Source organism: Triturus cristatus, chromosome 1_1 (genome assembly GCF_964204655.1).
Source record: "Triturus cristatus chromosome 1_1, aTriCri1.1, whole genome shotgun sequence".
Classification (NCBI taxonomy): domain Eukaryota; kingdom Metazoa; phylum Chordata; class Amphibia; order Caudata; family Salamandridae; genus Triturus; species Triturus cristatus.
In genome coordinates, this window is record NC_140579.1 from 151,960,317 (window position 1) to 151,980,894 (window position 20,578).

General features: G+C 49.4%; 1 protein-coding gene and 1 long non-coding RNA gene across 2 annotated transcripts in view; both read left to right on the plus strand.

The window, feature by feature from the left end:
- LOC146869867 (uncharacterized) overlaps positions 1 to 20,578 on the plus strand; it is a 196,992-nt gene that overhangs the window by 17,285 nt on the left and 159,129 nt on the right. The window lies entirely within an intron of this gene.
- The window catches only part of LOC146869868 (uncharacterized), a 40,846-nt gene continuing 28,644 nt past the window's right edge, over positions 8,377 to 20,578 (plus strand). The window contains exon 1 of the long non-coding RNA XR_014981513.1: positions 8,377 to 8,480. This is a non-coding gene — a long non-coding RNA (uncharacterized LOC146869868). The remainder of the gene's footprint in view (positions 8,481 to 20,578) is intronic.

The following is a 20,578-nucleotide window of genomic DNA, read 5'->3' on the forward strand; positions in this document are numbered from 1 at the left end:
GTTTTGCCATATTTTGCTGTTTTTTTATCCATCATGTTTTTCCGCTTATGAATTTTCTCAGCTTACAATATCCCATGCAAGGAAATGCAATTTCCACTTTTTCTTATGTTCTAGTGGGCCATCCGAACCTCTTCAAAGAACACTAATAGAGCAATGTTCGTCGAAAGCAGTTTATTAAAACCCAATGCATTTCGGGCCCCTCGGGGCCCTTCGTCAGGGGTAACTGTAAATGAACAATAAAGACTTGTTTTCAGAATTAGATATACCATCGCAAAACTAGTTACATTAACACACTTAGTTTCTCCTTATATTTAAAAAACGTATAGTGACTGTCAGTAGATGTCCCACGTTCTTTCTATCTCCTTCTACATTCATTTCTTTTCAAAACCTGCTTTTTGTAAAAAATTTCTCTTTACAGCTTATACTTCATAACTCCGTCGGCCCTCACTCCTATGGTTCCCGTGTCTACATCACCAATTCTCTTATTCACATTTCTCACTGTTTTACTCCCCCCTTCCTCGTGTGATACCTATTATTCTCTCCACCCTTTGTTGTAAATATAAGGAGAAACTAAGTGTGTTAATGTAACTAGTTTTGCGATGGTATATCTAATTCTGAAAACAAGTCTTTATTGTTCATTTACAGTTACCCCTGACGAAGGGCCCCGAGGGGCCCGAAATGCATTGGGTTTTAATAAACTGCTTTCGACGAACATTGCTCTATTAGTGTTCTTTGAAGAGGTTCGGATGGCCCACTAGAACATAAGAAAAAGTGGAAATTGCATTTCCTTGCATGGGATATTGTAAGGTGAGAAAAATCATAAGCGGAAAAACATGATGGATAAAAAAACGGCAAAAAATGGCAAAACTGATTGAAGATGAATGACTAAATGTCTGCAATGGCAGTAATAGGTTGTCACCACTGGCCTTGGGGCTAAAAGTAGCCCCATGAAGATGGTGTTAGGTAACTGGTAAGAGACAAAACCATTATATCCTTCAAAGTGCCTACACCATGTTTCCTGTAAACAAATGATATCAAAGAGAGCTAAAAATTCGGTCCAGCCTAAGCAATCTGATTTGGACCTGATGCCCGCAATATTCCAACTGGCAATATAACATCTGGAAAGACCATGGGCACCAGGCCCCTTAGGTAAACAATTACTACCTTGCTGGGAAATAGCAACATTTAAAGTATTCGATGATAACTCCGGCCGGCCAAAAAGGGTGCCCTCCCTGCCCATAGGCGTACAATCTACGGTTGTCCCAGAGGGGTTATCCGTGTACCCTGGAGTATGAATAATTTGATCGATACCAAACGGGATCCGTTCCAACTCAGTGACTGGGGGTAACATACCCAACACCATCAAAGACTCAGAGTGACCAACTGTATCGCCCTTCAAGTCCATGGGCAAGCGATCTATAATTATCCCAAGGGTGTTGGTTAGAGTCCCTGAAGTACAAACCTTTTGTCCCAAGTCAGGCGGAGCCTGTCTCTCCAAAATCTCAGGGGGTATCTTATATTCCAGTCAATCATTTTGATCCAGCCCGCTAAGGCAGTCAAAACAATTAGCAGTATTCACATAAGAACTAATTGCAAACCTATCCACAGCTTCTCCCCTCGTACTCAACCCCCATTGTTGTTGAAATGATGACTAATGCATTGTCTATAAAAAAAGCCCAAGGGACGAAGTGAGATGCCCTGCTCATTGCATGGACGAGAGGTAGCTCGAATCAGAGCTGTTGTGGCAAGGTGTGGATTACTAAAATTAACAATAACACAGTCCCCAGGGATGTTCTTCGGGGATGTGCCAATCCAGTTGGCCCTAGTGGTGGCCAAAATTTGGTCCGCCAGAGCCACTGGAAAGCCACACTCCCGATTAAGCCATGCCACGTTTTTATTTTTGAGGGACTCATGTGATTCAATATAATGATGAAGCCCATCCTCCCTAATTGGTGTAACATTGGTCAGGACAGCTACATAAGGTGAGCAGTCCGGTGGGAGGTTTGGATGAGGTAGGCCACGGTTATTACATATCCCCCTTTTAGTGATCTTCAACTGGTTCCCCGGGGCCCGGATGATTGGCGGGTTCAGAGGGGCCTTATTAGTGCATGAAGGTAATGCTGTAGTAGCTTTTATAGTGCCCCCTGAGGATGGTGAGTTTAAATTACTCTGCTGCTCAGTAGCTATGATGGAGTTACTATTTAACTGAGCAGGGTTACTAGAACCTAAATAAGTCGTTCCAACGGTGGGAGTTCCTTTGTTAGGTTGCACGGGCCTGCTAATCCGACCCCCGGCCATAGGGGCCGCAACGGCAGCTGGTTGCTGGCTATTGATTGGTTTCAGGGCAGATTGCACAAGCTCACTTAATCTAACAACCTCCCTAGAAACAACCTCAAGTTTATCGAGGAGTGGAAGGACTATTTTATCCAATTTGGCATCAATCATCCTTATAAGAAGCTCAAGCTGGTCTGGGGCTAGTGTCAAATGGGTGGAATTATCATCATTTAGTAAGATATTTGACTCGGTGGAACCCCCACTTGGTACGGGGACACTATTCTTTTTCTTGTTACGGCCCCCCTTCTTAGGTTGTGCTGGTCTACTTGTATGTCTCCCTGACCTCAACACTCTATGAGGTTTAGGGGCCACTGGACCCGGGGCGTCAGGGTCAAGGTCATAATGAGACTCATTTGCATCAGGTTCCTTGTGGGAGTCCTCGGCGTCAGAAATAACCTGTGATTGCACTTTTTCATTGATGCCCTCCCTGGTTAAACAGTCAGGAGAGACCACTGAACAACTATCGTCAATAGTAGAAATTAACGAATCGGTAGACAGAGGGGCAGAGATCTCAACAGTGATTGGGTGGATCGTGGGGTCAGGAATACTTCCTATACCAAGAGATAGTCTACGTTCCTTATTAATTTTGTCTACTACTTTAACTAAATAGTTATCAAGTGTAGAGACACTAGGGCGGGGATTCCCAGCTGATTTAGGCATGTCGCCTTAAAAAAAAAAAAAAATACAAAGGTACAAAGAAATAAGGTAACCAACACAAGAATTACAGAATTAAGGAAAAGCACTTGATATGAAATGACATTAAAAATAACAGGAAAATAAAATTTATTACCAAAGGCCCCACTCTACAACCCTGGACCGCCCACAGTCACTAAAATGCGAAGCCTACAAATGTGGCCAGTCTTAATTAGTCACATAGGCTGGGGCGGAGTGAATACAGGGGAGCCAACAAAATGGTGCCAATAAAGTAAAGGGAGGTACTTCGATATCACACAGCAGTCCGGGGTAACCAACAGCACAACCAAATGGCCATTAGCAACACTTACAGTTCTGATGTCCTAGTGGCAATGTTAGGGGGTGGGCCCAGCCCGGTCTTGAACGGTCCTTGACGGGCAAGGACGGGCCCGGCCTTGGCCCGGGCTTTGCCCGGGCGCTGCCCGCGCGCGTCCCGCGCTGCGTGAGCGCCGGGTTGATTTTAAGCTGGTCCGGCGCTGGGTAGCGTCGTCATCGGCAAGCGCCGGAACAGGGAATGCCGGGAAATGGAGTTTGCACGGGCCGTTCCCCTCACGGCGGCGAAGCTCCGTAAAGATGCAGCCCAGCGACCCCACTGCAGGCCGTTCCCCTCACGGCAGGTAAGTGTATGGCACAGCGTTCAGCGTTCAACGAGAACTTATAAAAAGAAGAAGCGACCTTTGAGATGGCACCTAACAAATGGAAGGACGGAGTCTGGCTGAATGACCTGAGAGAGCGGAGGCAAGTTGGAAGGCGACGAGTTCTTCCTTGTAGGGGGGAGGGGCCGGTCCTGCCTCCCCGGCTGCAAGTGTGCGGCGTTTTCCTGAGTCCGCCACTCAAGACGTCTCAGAAGGTTGGCCGGGCTGCGAGCCACCCGGCCCCACAGCCTTGTCCACGTTTAGGATGGGCTGCGCAGGGGGTCGCGACACCGAGAGGCCTCGCTGAGACATGAGAATACCAACAGGCAAGGAGAGCGACGTCTTTTGCGTATTTATTTTAACAGAAGGATGTATCTATCATACTTGTTTTCATTTTTGCTGCGGTTTTCAATCTCTTGGGAAATTTATATATATTAATGTTTACTGTGTTTGTGCGTGAGTGCGCACGCGTATGTATGTGTTCGTCAATGTCGGCTGACTCTGCCTTCCATCCTTTCTATGTCGGTAAATTAAGTACCTGTCATTTACAGTATGTAGAATCGGCAGACGGGCAGTATGAATCTCTATTTAAAACAAATTAGTTTGCTAGGATTGAGATAGATAAAGCGTTGCGTTGCTAAAGAGCATTACAGTTGGAACTAGGGATGGCTGGTAAAGGTATTATCTCTCCCTGTACTGTAGCTCAATTTCTCTCCTTTAGCTGATACAGTGGAGAGTAGGGCGAAACTAATGGCATTAGTGTATAACCTCGTAGAAATCTAAAATAATGGCAATAACTCGGGTGTACGTCATTGTCGTCAGTGTGCGTTCCATTACAGAAACTCGGGTTGATGAATGTGGAGCTTTATTACATGTTTACATATTGCTATAGAGATTCCAGACTCCATATTTTATTGGTGCAATGCCTTACAGTAGAATCATTTAAATACATATGTCCATCCATGTGAAGTATAGTAACTTGGTTCCTTCTCACACCACCTTCTCATGGGTCAGTAATCTCGCAGCCTGAAAATCTCTTGGAATAATCAAATGCCCTTTGTTCAGAAAGCAGTCTATGGAAACAAGTCACAAACATTCCGCACAATCAGCTGCCATTGTTAGGTGAGTTTGACAATGGGAAGCTGCCTAAACGGTGGCCTGCGATTTAATAAGTGCAACCCCCTCCTTCACACGTTCATGGCATTGTGTGAATTTTCAGTTTTGCCGCCTCCTGTGCTCTCTTGACGGCTTGCTTTTTAATACACGTGGGACACGAGTGGCTGAGGACCCAGAAACGAAATGTCAGCATTCTGGCTTCGCAGACTTGACGCGTCTCCGCCCGCCTCCGGAGACTAGCTGTCAGTCGGGCTCCGCGTTCCCTCCCGCCGACCCGGTGCCACGCGCTCTTCCTTGCAGGGGCTTCTGGCGCGTGTGCTCTGATCCGAGATGACGAAGGCGCGGATTCTCTGTCTGATAGTCCCGTGGTTTGGAGAGGGGGACATTGATGGCTAGAATGTCGCCAGGGTTTTGATAGTAAGAGAGCCCCTGGTTGTCCAGCTGCCATTAGCTGATACAGAATGGGCCCCACTATGAAAGGGAGGGTGCTGTGCAAGTGCAGGTTGCCACATGTGTATATTGATTCCATGCTGTTACTGATAATGCTGTACCATGGGTGTCCGCAGAAATGTTTCCCCATGGGGGGCAAAATTTTAACGGCACCATCCTCCGACATGCTTGAGCACAAGTATTAAATACATTCTAAACAAGCATTGGCATAGCCAATAGGTCTCGCCTTTGGGACCGTATAAGTGTTTAGTTATCCAGCACAATATCCTTGGTGCAACAACATCAAGTGTTGCATGGCTAAACACTTACAAGGTCCCAAAGGCGAGACCGATTGGGGGCCACTCTTCCCCTACAACACTCCTTTTAGAGGGGACTTGCTTGGTATGGGACCAATGCCTGGTTTTGTCAGGCATGACGCTCCCTGTATGATCATCTCTGCATATGTGGGGTCGGGTCCTCCTACAGGGGATCGTCCGTGTGTACAGCTGCTGCTCCGTAGCACAGTGAGTAGAGGGAGGGCCGTGCACGAGAGCCCTTTGTCACATGTAGGGTACTGTTTGCGCGTAAGGGGCGCTGCTATCACGTAAGGGACCCTCTTGTGTAAGTCTCGCCTCCCTCCGCCAGCGCTTGAGCGGGCGAGAGCCCTAGACTCACTCTGGGGCGCCCCGAACACTCTTTTCAGGGGACACGACCCTCCCTCCCGGGACTTCATCAAGGGGACTTGCTCTGTGGCTGGGTCACTTTGTGACGTCGTGCCATCCCAGAGGTGCAGGCGCTCTGCTTCATAGACTCCTCTCACGAGCGTAGGGCACTCTGATGACTCAGCCGTCCCTCGTGAACCACCCGGGCTCTCTCGATGTGTACCTAGACTCCGAGAGCGCTCCCTTCCCGGCTATATCACACTTCTTAGGGCACTCTCTTCCTATTTGGGGCACTCTGTCTGCCCGGACTCTCTACCAGAGACCCATTCTTCACCACTGACCTGTCCGTTCACTTCCTCCCTACCACGAACACACTCGCCACCAATGACTCTCTTCCACGGAGCCTCTCACTGTCTATCACAGAAACACTCTCTGCCCGGACACTCTTCCATGGATCCAGTCTCCACTGCAGACCCTCTCACTCCTTCTCCCCCAGGGACCCTCCCGCTCCCATTCTACCACACACACTTGCTCTGTCTATTTATTTAATGCATTTTTATCAGTTTTATATAGTCTACCATCATGGACTGCCTACCACGGACACACTTGGCCCCGCACATGATCCCCCGTCAGCCCCTACACGCCCCCTCTCTACTACCAGGGACGCTTTCCCTGTCACCATGGACGCGCTCCGTGACTGCTCGGGACGCTGCCCCTTTCTACTACGGACCCACGCTCTGCCCTGAACACTTTTCGGTCTATCACGGATGGGGCGTGTCTGCGTTCCCGGATAGTCCACCCTATCCGCCGCGGAACTCTCCCTGTTTACCACAGACAGTCTCTGTCCACCACCAAGACCCCCCCCACCTTCACTAGGCACCCTGTATCACAGACATCCCTCTGCCCCATCCATTATCTGTCTATCACCCGCTCTCTACTCTTTACCAAGGACAATCTCTTATTCCCAATGACCAAAAAGACCCCTCTGGATGTCACCTTCTCTCGAACCTGGACATGCTCCCCGAACTCTCACCGCTCCCCCTCTTCGGCACTATTTCCAGTCCCAAGAGAACACAGTGCGCTCACACCCATCATGAACACACATGATGCACCCTTGGCACCGCCGGGCCATCTCTTGTGGCTGCCTCAGCCCCAATGACTCCTGACCCCACTGGTATACATGACCAGTTACCCCTTGTCGGGTGGCATCGTCAGCCGGGCTTAGACTTTTAGCCCACATCCCTGCGCTCGCACGGATTTGTGAGCTCCGTTTTACACTGTTAAAATTAAACCTACACGTTGCTAAAACTAATAGGTGCGTGGTTCAGGTTCCTGGCTGAATGGCACTCATCACTCAGGCACACCTGGAAGATGTGCACAATGCTAACACCCCCCCTACCTGAAATTCTCTCATGCCTTTTTTAGCATTTTACACCATGTCATGTCACGCTGTTACTTTTGCATAACGTTTAACCCACATTGATAGCGCGGTACCGAGACTTTTACATTTGCTCTCCTCCAAGTCAATTCTTCCTTGTACTTGAGTTGTTTTCTCTCTTTAATGTTTTCAGTTATTTCATGTTACCCCTCCACCTTTGCTTTCAAATTCCTTTCCCCCTTATTCTCATAGCATTGCGTTTCCCCTGCTTTGTTCTTTCCTTTATTTACAGTACTTGCTTCACTTTCATCACCCTGTCTTATTATGGGCCATCTATCCCCATTGTCGTTCTTTTTTAGGTCTCGCGACCTGCGTTACACTGCACAGCAGTGCTCGCGCTGGAGAGAGACCTTTTGTCCGGGGTCCAGAAATCGACCCTGGAATCGCACACGCTCGTGCGTGTGCGATTCCTTTTGTGGTGCGCGATTGGCCTTTGCATGCGTCTTTTGATAATAGACTGCACGCAATTGGCCAGAGGCGGGCGCATTGCTCTGCCCATGGCCTATTGGTGTCTATTACGCACTTGGTGCGCGTAATAGACACCAATATGCCATGGCTCGCAGTGGCGCGTGCACCACTCGCGGGCTTGTTTTTTTTTTTTTAATGTAATAGGAACTGACAGGCACATTGTTGCGTTGCAAATTAAAAGGTAAATTAATTAAAAGAAATTCCAACCGATGTAGAAACGTGTTCGCCTAACTTTCTCATCCGGAAGCGCACCCAAGATTGAAGTGTCGAACGTACGGAGAAAGTATCTACAAAACGTCTGAAATGTGCCCTCTGCTTCTTTTTTTTTTTTTTTTTTTACACAATTGAGCAATGGGAAATAACAGGGTTTGTTTTCTGGAAGAGAGATGGAGGAAAACCCCTTCCCACCTGTGAGGGCAGGGCACTCCCTAATCATCAAGATTGGAGTGTGCGCGGACAGGCTGGGCCCCATGATGTAAACGCAGAGGCGGGACACGGAACTCACACTATAAGGCGCAGGTGGAATCTGAAGACACAGCCCGGTCTGCGTGCGGCAGAAGTGGAAACAAGCAGACCGCAGCGTGGACACCCAGCGCGGACTCGACCATCACACAAGCAAGGACATAGAAGAAAGAACTCCCCTGCAGCGCCCACCGCAGCACCCCCTCCGAAGATGCGAGGATGGGCACCTTGGCTGTAGTTCTTGTAAGTATTGTGTTTTAATGTACTTTTGTTGTTTTATGAAGGAGCATTGCTTTCACTAATAAGTCATTTTTAATACTGGGTGATCCTGGTCAGGACTTTAAATGGGATGAAAAAACTGTGTGTGGGGGGGTGGTCTCAAAGGGGCGTGGCCAATATAATTAAGGGCGTGGCTTAAAACACGTAAGCTAAAAAATCTGTTTTTACCATAGTGTGCCACCCGACTTGTATTTTGCCGTTTCTGTCATTGCATCCAGATTGATACAACAAGTAACATCATACCTACAACAACTCAGGACTATTGGTTTTGTCAATGGTTGTTAGTTGCAGGAGATAAATAAGCAGCAACTATGGCTTGTGTATAATATTGAAAAAGCTTCCACTTAAAGCCCTGGTGACACCACCACAATGTTGCTGCTCTTGCGTTTCAAAAAGAGAAGGGGAACCCAGAAAGAAAATTACTCTTTAAAGGATTTCCCTTCCCCTACAACCTCACCTGGCATGACGTCATGCCACAAATTCTCCACTGGTGAGAAGTGAGCAGGCGCACATCGATGTGCTTGCTGTCTCGTAATGGGTCTCTATCGGGCTCTGTTTTGAGCCCTGGCACTTTTTTCCGGACTGCAGTGACAGCAGACTGCTGTCACTGCAGTCCGGAAAAAAACAGACCGCCTTTGCCAGGGCAGAAAAAAGAGCCCGATAGAGACTCGTTTCGAGGCCCCCTTTAAAAAACTTCTGGTGCTCAGCACCGGCGAAACCCGGCCCACTTACAGCCCTGATACTGGTAGAGGCGTAACTTTATAAGAACGTTTTGTGGGTTGGGGGTGCTTTTCAGTCATCGTCCAGTGGGCTGGAAAGAGAGTTGTGTGTGGGGGGTAATGAATTTAGGGGAGAGTTGTGTCTGCAAATGACACCTTCAGTGTGTTTCAATATGTAGTGTATATCAATTTCAACCTGTCCATAGTATAATTCCTAAGAAATCTATTTAGCTGGTCAATATCTTTGTTTTAGAATAGATTAACTACTCAAAGCACACTGACTATTACACACATGTACATGGTGGTTGTCAAACCTAGATCAACTATGTGACTCCACTGTTGCCCATGCATCGCATTCACTGAGCTGCGCGTGGCACGGGTTCTGGAACAGCGGGGTCTCCATGTTGGACAGAGCTGCGCGTGCTCACCTGGCCTCTGGCGTGCCCGTGCAATGCTGTCCCCAGTGACGCATCTTCCTGTATCCGGCCGCAATAAGGACACAATCGCAAAGCTCTCACAACGTCCTCCAGCCTGAATTCCCTCACGGTCCGTCATCCCGGATCTTCCCAAAGTACGCCTTTTATCTACCTGCAGCATGGACCGCTACTCCAGGACCCAGTTATCCACAGAGCTCATGCAACGCACGTCTATTCTGACCTGCGCCTTGTGCTGAATGAATGATTGATTTGATAACGTGCTCGAATCACCCCTACCGGAGTATCTTGGCGCTCATTCAGCACAAATGGACTGAAACCAAATCTAAAACGGCCGTTTTTTGTTTTTAATCTTGTAACGGATGTAATTTGTATTATGTAACTCAATGTTCCTCATGTAAAGCGCTCTGGTACCCCCGGGTCTAGCCAGCGCTATATAAAACTCAAATAAATAAAACAAGCATTTGCAATGCAATAGGTCTCGCAGTTACGCAAGTTTAAGATATTGCCATTGTAAATGACACTGCCTTTTATTTGTTTTTAAAACGAAACCAAATATAAAAGGCAGTTATTTGCAATGCCAATAGCTCAAACTCTAGTAAATGCGAGACCTATTGCATTGTAAATGCTTGTTGCTTTTGTGCTTCTTCCCTTTTTCGTTTATCATTGCTATGATTTCTTGACTTCCATTTGTTCTCTCATACTATTTATTTTCTTCTCAATTTTCCTCTTCTGTTTCTTTCTTAAATCCACCCACCCTTTTTTGCTCCATTTCTTTTGCTCATATTTTGCTTTTTTTTGTCCATATGGTGATATTTACTCGCTTTCTTTTGTTCATATTTTGGTGTGTTCGCTTCTTTCTTCCTTTTTTCTTTCAAACGTTGCATGTCCAGCCAGTCTCTCGGTTCATATTCTGTTTAGTTTGTGTCCGTTATTTACTCGTATTATTTTAGTTCGTGCGAACCCTTCTTTCTTCCTTTTGTTTTGATACACATCCGGCCGTTTTCTTCCGATTTTATTAAATACAAGTGGTCGCACACTGCTGACCTACCTGCGTGTTACCCCAAAGAACTGTGGTCCCTGTAGTCAGCGTCGGCGGATACACCTATGCTCGTGTCGTGAGTGCAAGTGTGAATAGCGTTAGCCATCCCTGGACACGTGTTTCGAGGTAGTTGCCTCTCGTCAGCAGGGAGTAGGAAAGAGTGTAGGGTTGCGGTGTAGGCTGCTAAAATCATTATCAGGTAAAGTACCTCTCATAGCAACGCAGGTGCGTAACCTGAGTCCGTCGACTCCCCGGCTCATGGAGCCACTAAATAATTAAATCCAAGTGGTCGCACACTGCTGAAGTGTGCGACCACTTGGATTTAATTCTTCCGATTTTATCTTTCTGTATTCAGGCGGTCTCTTCACTCCGCTCCCCACCCCATACGCTCTTTTACCGCTATTTTGTGCGTTTACCGCTATTTAGTGCGTTTACCTCTGGTGTTTTATAGTGTTGGTCCATTTTATTATTTTGCTTTAATTCGCGAACATTTCCTCTTCCCAGTGCTTGAAATGGAAAAATGAAAGTGCAGGTACTCTGTCACCAGGGTACCTGCTGTTTCTGAAAAGTGCCGGTACTCTCCAAATAAAAGTATTACGTTTCTCTTGAAGTGCCTCTTCCCACTGCAGGGTTAATATTCTAGTTTTAGTTTCATCCTTTTTCTGCGCGGTTCGTTCTCAGATTTGACAACCGTGAATTCAGATGTGAAACAAATCTGTCAGGACAGGCCGGGGTTATCGGTTCGATTTTCTTGTCAACTTCTAATCAATAGTGCGTTCGCATTTGTAAAACTCACGTTTGAGGTTCGAGGGGCGAGGGTGCCGCCGCGTTCGGCATGTTCTAAGGCTGGAAAAAGAGATTGGAGCAGGTAGGGTGGGTGTGGACGCCCCAGGGGCTGACTTAGGGCACAAATGTATAGATGGGCTATTTAGTAAATGAAACACGAGGCAGCGCCAAGAAGAAGGGACTCATACGCGTGGGCACTACTATTCTACTATCTGATAATTATCATCCAGCTATCAAATATAAACCTGGTATACTGTGGAAAGACTGCGTAGTGGAGCAGGGCGCCAGATGTAGCGATGTTAATAACCAGCATCCCGTAGATGAAGGCATCATTTCAACTCTGTGAGGATGTTAAATAAAAAAACGAAGTTGTATAATACTGAGTGATGTCTCTCATAACAACGCTTAGCTACACGTTTTTAGGGGCTATATAAAATCACCTTATTAATAATTACCACCCGATGCTTGCCACTTTTTCTAATGATTTGTTTGAATACTTCGATTACCTTTTGTAATGCTGCTGCATCGCCGTCTGCACACATGGTCGCACGGATATAGTAAAAGTGTTGTTCTAAACTTTAAAGTAAATGGTATAACCCATGGCCTAAATAAAGAGGGCAGGCGGTCCGCTGAGTATAAGCACAGAGTCCCAGGCAGGCGTGACCTGGGCTGAACCCCTATTGTAGGTTCTTCGCCCCTACTCTCGGAGGAAGTGCCTGGAGCTGAACCCCTATTATAGGCTCTTCGCTCCTACTCTCAGTTGAAGTGCCCGGAGCCGACCCCTATTATTGGTTCTTCGCCCCTCCTCTCGGAGGAAGTGCCCGTGTTATGTCGTGGGCCTAGGCCCACATGATGATCAATGACTGACACCGACACCGTGGTTATCGTTCGCTAACTGGCCACGAGCACGTGCACTCGGGCCCCTTTATTCGCCGGGTCACCTGACTGGTGACGTCCGTGTTGGATGGGTGAGGGGGTGTGTGTGTGGGCCAGCCCTCGGGGGAGTGGCTGGCAGAAAACACTAGACTGTGTCCAGCAGGACACAACATTCCTCCCAAATTTTAATAAAACGAAAAACAACAAACAAAAGTCCAACCTATGGGAAGGAATGAGAAAAACAACTAAAATAATGGAAGTCCCACAGTTCAGAGAGGTGGTTCGCAGGACACCGGTGGACAGGTGCAGCTGGGAGCACCCGGACGTCTTTGCACATGTCCATACTTTAACCAGGTATATCTGGGGATGAACACGATGCTGCTGAAATCCGGACCTTTCAGCTTCGCTTCAGTTGAGGGATGGTCCACCTACGTGATGTTTATCGGTCCAGCGTACTCTGGCTGTGAGGCAATCGGTGTCTTATTGTTCAACATGGGTGCATCAGGAGCGTATAGATGAGTCCACTGTAACACACCAGACAATTGCGTCGCTTGATCCTTTGACGACAGTCTTGGCCTTCTGTGACCTGTTGAGGTTCTCGGTTGGATGGCCTGGGTACTTCCTGGAATCCATTGGTGGGGCACAGTACAGACCATCTCTCATGCTCTGGGAGGCCCCTTGGATGAGTTGCCCCGGGACTGCATATGGGCTCTGACTCTGGAGCCACTGCCTCGTCACTCGTGCAAACTTCAGGGGTGGATGTGTCTTGGCCAGAAACATGCTCTCGCTACCAGGATCAGGACATGCGCTGGTTCAACAGATGGTCACTGTATTTTCGGATCGTCGCTGGTTCTGGCAAATGGTGTGGGACTCCAGTTATTGTTCTTGACGCGCCAGGGATGGCAGTGATGCACATGACAGATGATGGAGTGGCTGCCATGAGACGACTCGCACCACATCTGGTGACAGCTGGCAGTGAGTAGGGATGACTGGCGAATCTTTGCAGTCATGATACTCGTCGGACACTTGGTGCAGCTCTTCTGATTTGGCATTTGTGTAAGTAGAACAGGGATGCCCTTTTCTTTAAGCAGCCGGCGACAGGTGGATGACGGTCGCTATGAAGAATGATGTCACCCACCCCAGTGGCTGTCGTATCTTAGAAGGTGCACTCAGGTGATCGTGCGAGTACTTGTTCTAGTCCCCTTTTGTTGATTCCCACTGTTCACTTGTTGTCGTCCATTTTCCTGGAATAGGACTTTCACTGTCCTATATCTCGCCACTCCTTATCTTCTCTAGAATGTGTCAACAGACCACGTAATGCAGGTCGCTTCTTGCTGCAATGACATCGGGTTGCAGTGGCATCGTGCTGCAAATGGCATCGTGTTACAGTGGCATCTTGCTGCAATGGCATTGTGTTGCAGTGGCATCTTGCTGCAATGACATCGTGTTGCAGTGGCATCGTGTTGCAGTAGCGTCATGCTGCAAAGGCATCGTGTTGCAGTAGCGTCATGCTGCAAAGGCATCGTGTTGCAGTAGCATCATGCTGCAAAGGCATCGTGTTGCAGTAGCATCGTGCTGCAATGGCATCGTGTTGCAGTGCAAAGTCGCTTCTACACCTGTGCTTCTCAGGTGCGTCAGCCATTTCAGGAACGGCAGTGGAGGTAGGTGAGTTTTGATGGATCCGTTGTGTAAGACCTTGGCATCGTGTTGCAGTGCAAAGTCGCTTCTACACCTGTGCTTCTCAGGTGCGTCAGCCATTTCAGGAACGGCAGTGGAGGTAGGTGAGTTTTGATGGATCCGTTGTGTAAGACCTTCCATACCCTTCCTCTCCTTGACAGAGTATTCCAGCTGTAATTTCGGATCGCTTGGGAGGTATGTATCTCCCTTCTCTTGCGTCAGTAGTGGTGACGTGCCACTCGGAGTGCTGGACTCTCCTCCTGCCTGCACCGGCCTGTTGCACACCACAGTCTTAAGGCAGTATTGGGGGCACTCCCTGAATAATCTCTGGCTCACTGCTGGGCGACGTTGGTGCAGGTGGGGTGATTACGATCTCTCTTCCTCCTGCTTTCGGGCCACACAGGGCCCCTCTCCCTTCTGGGAATTTCCTTGGTGCTTTACAGATGGCGGGTAATCGCCCTTCCGTCTCCTCTTTTCCTTGCCTCTGCTCTGGCAGCAGTGGCGCTGTATACTTGCTTTTCTTGCTGCGGTGGGCACTTGCCACAAATAGTGTATATACTTGTCTATCACTTTTTCTGAGAAATATCAGCCAGGTTCTCTTTACTGCGATGGGACTATTCACCGCAAGTTGGCGTGCAAATGCTCGCATTCCTCATTAGAGCTTGTCACTGTTGTGTGGCTTCTTCTCTCGGTTCACTACACTTTCAGCTTTCCAGGGTAGGTAATTCTCTGACTGAAGACATTGGTAGTGGCATCAGGGTGGCTCTGTGTGCATGGCAGCAGGGTGTCTCTCTCTCCTGGTCGGGGGTCTCTCTCTCTCCACCGGCCTGGGGGTCTCTTCTCTCTCCACCAGCCTGGGGGGTCTCTTCTTCTCTCTCCACCAGTCTGGGGGGGTCTCTCACTCACTCCACTGGCCTGGGGGGTCTCTCACTCTCTCCACCAGCCTGGGGGATCTCTTCTTCTCTCTCCACCAGCCTGGGGGGGTCTCTCACTCTCTCCACCGGCCTGGGGGGTCTCTCACTCTCTCCACCGGCCTGGGGGGTCTCTCACTCTGCATCAGTCTCTTTTTGTCAACCTGACATGCAGTCCATGGGGCAGGTGGCACCATTCTGATCCATCTATTGCTGTGATGTCTTGACCATTGCTTAGTTCCTCCCACTCTGTCCTCTCCTTATGTTTGGCTGGGGTGACCAGTACAGTGGGTGTGGGCGCATTTCGTTTTAGGTGCAGTGTTGTGATACTTTATGCACTCACTGTGTGGCTGCGTACGTGCTTGGCGCTGTGTTTCTGTGCTCCTGGCGCCTAACTGCGCCTTATCTCTTCATCCTTAGAGCTGTGTAGTTTCTTGGCACCACTTTGGCATGGCGGCTTTCCTGCACAATCACTTTATGCCCTTGTCAGACTTCACTGTGTTCCTGTTCAGCGTTGCCTTTTTCTTGCTGCTAGTGCAATATTGTCCCTCACTTGTATTGTGCTGCAACAACCAGTTCGATGCTGCTGCTGGCACTGGTTGTGTTCTTTAGCGTATTATTATTATTATTATTTATTTATTTATTCATTTTAACACATGGATAACATTCTTTCCTGGCACTTATTGCATGCTGCAGAAATTGGATCCTTTTTCTTGTCTGCTTGAGAATATTATTCTTTTCCTTGGCTGCAATAGCGCAAAACGGCCACTAGATGGCGCTGCAGGGCAAACTCTGGCTGTCTGCGGTCGTTTTCCTACGTTCTGGAACCACGCTCGGTTCCTTTATGCTGCCGTTCGTCCTGTACTCCCCCGGGCTTCGATGGGGCAGAGGAATGGAGGGCAGGCACCTCGTGGTGGGTGCTACCTTCTTCTTTCCAGCCCCGATGCCCACCGAGCTGCAGATACACCTGGACGTTCCTGGGCCTCAGTGCACCGCACCAGCGGTCCTCGTGGCGCCACGGCCACTCTCTACTGCGGCAAGATTTCACTCCGTTTAATTTTTCTCTGCACAGATCTGAATGGGCATTTAAGCTGATGTTAGTCCCACACCCGGCAGCCCTCGTGTGCTTCGGCACTTTTCATTGACGGTCGCCTGGTCAGTTTGCACTTGCGGTGCTCTGATCGTCCGCTGGCGGGACACGGTCTCTTCCTTACTCCACCCCACCGCTGCAGCCTCGCAGTTCACACGCTGCGCGCGGGGGGGGGGGGGGTGCGTAAGTTTAGCGCAGCTGCCGGTATGGGGCATTGTTAGTCTCCTTCGAGGGGTGACATAGCGGGCTACCGCTTTACTTCCTAATCTCCCCTCATAACGCTGTCTTCACTGCCCCCAATATCCCGCAGCCAGGGCTCACCTTACACCCGCGGGAATTGTAGGCGGATCAACTGCGGGATGGGCCCCTGCTCCGCTCGATTGCATTGTGGCCAGCCTTCATCCCTGCAGTCCTCGCTGGACACAGCTGTGCACCGGCGTGTCTCCGGTCAGCAACGGGCCGCTTCCGTTCACTTTGCGGAGCTCCATGACAGCCCGGCACTATCGCCATCCCGGGCTCACCTTGGCCCGATCGCTGGACAGGCTCACTTCTTCCTCGGGGCAAGTCTCAGCAGTCCGGCCTCGCCCGTGCTCCTTCTGTGTTCATGGGGCTTTACCTCACGCCAGCGGTAGGAACTGCAGGATCGTCATGCGCGGGGCGGGCTCCCGCCACCTCAACTTCACCGTGGGGCCCTTCAACACGCCCCTCGGATCCTTCGAAGATACGATCACCTGCTTCAGGGTCTGCCCTCTCTAAGGGCGATGCACATTCTCCCTCCTCCCACGGGAACACGGCGGCTGCACACGCGGGATAGACCCGCTCGTCGCCAAAATGTTATGTCGTGGGCCTAGGCCCACATGATGATCAATGACTGACACCGACACCGTGGTTATCGTTAGCTAACTGGCCACGAGCACGTGCACTCGGGCCCCTTTATTCGCCGGGTCACCTGACTGGTGACGTCCGTGTTGGATGGGTGAGGGGGTGTGTGTGTGGGCCAGCCCTCGGGGGAGTGGCTGGCAGAAAACACTAGACTGTGTCCAGCAGGACACAACAGCCCGGAGCTGAACCCCTACTCTGAGCTGTAGGCACACGCCCAGCCGGAAGTTCCCGGGAAGAGGTACTCGGAGCTGCATTCAGTGCCTGCCAGAGGTACTTTGCGCAGTACTCTTTCTTACCGACAGAGGTACTTCGATTTGCACCCGCCCTAGAAGGCAAAGGTACTTTGAGTGGCACTCAGAGCTGCACAAACAATCCCAGGGAGTGTTACTCCGAGATGCACCCCATACTCGCAGGGTGTTACCTAGAGCTGTATCCATATTCATGGGCGTCCGCAGGGGGCAAGGAGGGGCGCTTGACCCCCCTCCCCCCCGAGCGCCCCTCCTTGCCCTCCCTGCCCTCCCTGCAGACGACAATGACCATCTGCACGCGGCGTCTTCAATCCCTCGTTCACCTTTCTTTTAAACCTCACGCCAACTCGTCTCTCTCCTACCTCGACTTTAAACAGAGGCGCAACTAGACTCAAATTTAGGGGGGGGGGGAGGGGGGGTTAATTCATCCAGCGAAATGCAGAGTGGAGATGCAGGGGCTCTAAGAAGGGGTGAAAACACAACAAAGCCTCATTAACAAGTAAATGGTGTTTTAAAGACCTGTGTGAAGTACTGGGGTGCGGCTATGTGTGTGCCCGGGAAGCTGTCTCAGCCCGGGCTGACACACACGAGGAGGGCGGGGTCTGCTGAAGCCCTTTGAGCGCAAAGGGGCGTTGCGCGCCTGACTTTAAACGCTCTTGGTGCTAAAATCTGTGAATTTGTTTGTTGCTAGTTTAGTCTCCGATGGCAGCTATGCTGGTGATAACAATTCAGGCACAAACTCTCATTTGCACCTGATTCAGCATTATTATTTGGGTGCTGGCAATGGGGTATGTATTTGCACCCAATTACATGTGCCCTGAAATAGGAATAACATGAGTAAACTTTTCTTGTGGCAAGTTTTGAATGTTATTACTCCTAGCGTACAGATATGTACATCAAATATCCTCCAGGTAGGACCCTTTGACAATTGCTTGAGCAAACACAAGAGCAAACGGCATGTATGATCAGCTCATAACCGGAGTAAGAACAAAAAATATAACCATTTGCATTTGTTCTCTCCACCCACCTCAGAATTAGGTCTGTAAGGTGCTGTTTCCTCTAAAACCCTCGGCGTAAGAACCAGACCAAACTAATGTAACTGTTTGTGTAATTGCGTATTTGTTGGGCAACCTGTCCTGGCACACATTGTTAATAGAGGGTAGAAAGCATTTACCACTTGCTTGTGAGCGTTATTTATTTGAGGTAAACCCACGCCCTTCAGAGATTGGTGCACTTTAAAACGGGTGATTTACCACACACCTTTACAATATATTGAGAATGACCTCATGTGGGGTAATACATGTGCTCAGTACAGTGCAGAATATGAGGGTGCTCCTGCCAGATCCCGGGGCTGTTATTAAGCATGGTCCAGGATCTAGGGTGCCCTCCATGAGGTAATGCTGATTTTGGCCTGGCGTAATTTGCCAACACCATGACACATTCAGCAGCACCCGCCACTGACCGCTCTTTATTCTGAGCATCTGTGAGAAGTTGGCATGGTATATGCTGACCACTAGTTATAGTGGGCACCCTGTACCAGTCCAAACAACCCCTTATGGATGATAGGTTAAAGACAACCTTTACTGAAAGCTATCCTAGTGGTAGCTATGGAGAGCAGCCTTCAGGCTAAGTCTTTAGAGGAATGTAAAGCAGCTTGTTTTATCAGTTTATAATCTCTTGAATGACCAAATGAAAGGAGAACCACACCAGGTATATATAAAATATATGTATTTATTCTAAAACCCACCCCTCTAGTCTCTTTATGAGGCTAGAAGTCGAAGTACACAAGTTACAAGGCAAATATCAACAGTAAATAGCACAATATACAGTTAGCCCTAGGGGTGTACCAAACCATATACTAAAATAGTGGTATAAGAACCACGACTTGACGACACAAGGTCTAGAGCCTGTAGAATCGCTGGGCCCCTTCAGAATCACCCAAGGTAGTGACACAGGGGACCCACGGGGGACGCGTGCAGTGTGAGAACACAGCCGTGAGCGCCGTTAGCTTCTATGGGGAAAGTCCCGGTTGGAATTTTAAAGTTTAAGGACACTTAGGAGATGACTAGTAGCAAACCCTTTTGGACTTAGAGGTGTCTAGGGCCAACACCCACGGGAGCACCGGAGTACTCGAGTTACCTAACCCAGGGGAGCCGGGTGCAATGGTGTCGGGTCGTGTCGTCGTTTTCAATGGAAGCTGGCGAAGAAGTGCTGCTGCCGGGAAGATGCGAAGTGTCCGAAGAGATCCAAGCCTGGATCGAAGATGAGAAGAACCTGAAAGCAGAGGGGACAGAGTCTGGGTCACTTGCCAGTGACCAGGGGCACGATAGTCTAATGCCCACCGATGTCGGGTGCTTCAGGTGAGTTGATGGGAAGCTTGACTCTTCAGCCATGAGGACCAGGAGGCGTCCAGGACAACCAGGAGCTGGATTCGAGCTGTCCCACGAAGGATGTTGAGTGCTGCAGCATCGGGGTCCGGATTGGGGACACCAAACCTTGGCAACAGCAACCGACGCAGAAATAGAACAATGGCTTCGGTGAGGACCAGCAAGGTCCGAGAAACTCACCCGGCGAGTGGGGGCACGCCTGGAGCAACCAGGAAAGCCCAAGGAAAATCAGAGTTGCCTTCTCGGGGACCCACAAGTTGACGGACAACGAATCGCGAAGGTACTTCAAGCTGAATCACAAAATGGCGGCCCACGGGTCACTCGGAGTGGGTAGGCCAGCAATCTTCGGTGGATTTTCTGCTCGGGGTCTGGGCTACAAGTAACCCAAAGCACAGCTTCGAGAGTCGTCTGGAAGGTGATGCACTTGCAAATGTGCACGGAGTCTAGGGGTTCCGGTTCCACGTTACCCACAGCAGCAACGGGTCTCAGCTTTGCTGGGGACTCAGGTCAGCCTCAGGGAAGTCTGGAAATCCACCTCTGGTGTTGCAAAGTCTTCGCCGTCTGGCGGGAGCTTTGGAGATGCAGACCAGACAGAAGCTTCGTTGGTGCCTGCCAAGCAGGAGTGTCACTCCTGGACTCCAAGGGAGATTCTTCAGTCTTCTAGTCTTGAATAGAAAGTCGAAGTTCCAGGATTCAGTTTCAGAGTTTCGTCCAGGGATATCTAAAGTTCTGGTTACAGAGGTTCCTTACTTATACCTAAGGAAGGGGTTGGATTAACTCGGGGGACCCACCTATGGGAGGGTTTGGAAAGAGGGGTGGCTACACCCATTTCCTTTGTCCATTTTTGCGCCACAGCAGGGGTTACACCTTCCTGTGACAGGAAACCTATTGTCCAGGCCTCCCCTGCCGGAGTTTCGGTCAGCAGCAGGAGGCCAGGCTTGTGTCTGTGGCTGCAGCATCAAGTCAAGTCAAGTATGCTTTATTCGAATATCGTTCATAAAAGCAGAAAT